Here is a 2517-nt window from a genome sequence, read left to right on the forward strand (position 1 = left end):
TGTGTCTTACTGTATCATGATCATTTATAATGTATTATGTTGTGTTACATTGTGTTACGATGTGTTTTGTAGTGTTTTACTGTATGACAGTCTCCCAAATCTATAAACAAAAGCATTCAGATACCCCATCTAATTAAGTGAAACGAATTTGCAACGAAATGACGTCGTATTAAGTTTGAAGAGTAAAAGAGAGAACCGTGATTCCACCTGACTCGAATCGAACGATTGCCAGAGGCGTTCCAACACCGCGGACTTCCTGTTTCGTCTGCGCGGTTCGTTTGCTCACTGTTAGCACCACTTTTGAAACAGCCGTGGCCTGTTTACATAGGAGACGCGGTGCAGAGCTCTAATGGACGACAAAGTCGAACCAGCAGGGGCCATTTATCGTCGGGCTCTCTCGCTTAGCGCGTTTAGCACCGGATCAACTGACCGCATAATCATCGTCGTATGAACTGGAATAATGACTGCCGCGAGAAACGCTCCGAGCTAAGTGAATTAGTGGTGCGTGCCCTTGTCCTTTTTTTCTTCTCACTTCTCCACGAGCGCAGGCGTACTAATGTCACTCAACGTTTAAGAACCTCGAGCACGTTGCTCCGCCGCGCTTATCGATTAGGCTCGCCTGTTTTAGGCCTGTACACGTAATCCTGCCACGTGTTACTCAAATCCTCTATGAAATCCTCTATGAAATCCTCTATGAAATCCTCTATGAAATCCTTTATGAAAGGGTTTCCAAGAGAGGATACTTAACCCTTTGCAGTCCAGATTTTCCAATTTCAATGCAATTCTGTAAATTTCATGTACAGCCAGTCCCATAAATATTCGTACCATCTATTAACAAAATTTGTATAAATTAAACGGTAGGTTTAAGGTTCCCAAATTAATTTTTTATTGAGTGTATAAACGCGCAAAGTCTATTTGTGTAAACCTGACATTTTATTTAGACAAATTTCTTCAACATTCATAGAGGATACGAATACTTATGGGACTGACTACAAATGTGGCAATGCATAGTAAAATCAGTAAGAGTCTCGTGTCACCTGCAAAGAAATCGTTACTACCATTCTAATAACCTACTTTCAGGCTAATTATTTGAACGATGTCGAAGACGTACTGCAAAATAATCTCTTATTTTCTTCTGTTTCCTCCCTTAGTTCCTGTCGTAGCTGTGAGTGCATGAAATGAAAAAAATGAAATACGTGTCACTCGTACGATTCAAGCGAAAGTAGCATACACTTCCTTACAATTTCCAGCGTATTCAGGGTATTCTTCCTCTTCGGCCACGAATAAATTCCGTCTGAAGCGCCGGATCGAATCTCCAGTGTCCGGAATATTTAGCGTTCGAGAGGCAGCGCGACACCTGCCTATCCGAGGCTCCACTCGAGATGTTCGGAGCGGATCGATCTCGAGAAAAAGGCTGGTGCAAGCGAGCTGCGGCGTTCATCGTCAAGAGCACCATCGTCTCCGGGGGGCGACAATGTGAACGTAGTCGGCCGAGTAGCCGGTGATAATCTCATTGAAAGAGGAGTTAAGCGTCGCGGGCTTCCTGCCAATTCACCGAGCCAAGTGTCACCTTAGCGTAGTCAATGCCGCCACGAAATTGCTCGGTGGCTTCGGGCTCAATGAGGCCCGCTACTATTTCACTCGGAGGATTTGCCTAGATAACCGCGCCGGATAGGCGTGCCAAGTTAGCCCGGCCATTGTATTTTCCGCAAGTTTCTGAATGGACCGTGCCCCCAGCGCCGGAGGCAACTGGCTACTGGCTTCCAATGGATCGGAAACGCAAGGAAAGGGTTTAGAGTTAGCTTTGAATCGTGCAAGAGTGGACAATCGGCCGCGGTCCGAATTGTTCGCCGGGGAACGGCGCGAGGAAACTTTCCTGGAAACTTCCGGCCGTCTGCAGAGACTCGTCGCTCGAGGGACGTGACTTCCAGAAAGGGGAAATGCCTGGCTTGAACGATGCGTTTCTGAATGAATCTCCCGGACGGGGTAACGGAGTTTTCAGGTGGATATTATTTGCGATTTTGTTGGAAGTTTTGTTGGAAGGTTTGTTGGAAGGCTTCGTTGTTGCGTCCTGGGTGACGAAGGAAGACTCTGGGTCTAGAAGGTGCAGCTGAAAAAGGAAGACTAGGGTTAATTTGGACGGAGTGAAGTTCATTCGGTGAAACAGAATAATGTAGTTGTAGATATGATGTATATAGTGGTTTGCCTGGAAAGTCCATGCAAGTTTTCGGTACGGGGTACAGATCTGAATATATTGGGATAGTTTAAGAAAGATGACAATGTACATCCCTTGAAAGGTGCAATGGTCGTGGAATAAAATTGTTACTTATGTCATTCAATAAATATATATAAAAATTCATATGTGCCTTTGAAATTTACTTAAAAATTCCTACGAACTTTCTGGACAACCCAATAATTCATTTCTTCATTTGTGTTTTAGCAGTTTTTTATCATTGAAACGTTAAAAACACTTGGAATGGCGTCCATCTTATAATAATTCATTTTTCCCATGTACCA

The sequence above is a fragment of the Hylaeus anthracinus genome, unplaced genomic scaffold, assembly GCF_026225885.1.
Source record: "Hylaeus anthracinus isolate JK02 unplaced genomic scaffold, UHH_iyHylAnth1.0_haploid 2, whole genome shotgun sequence".
NCBI classification, from domain to species: Eukaryota; Metazoa; Arthropoda; class Insecta; order Hymenoptera; family Colletidae; genus Hylaeus; species Hylaeus anthracinus.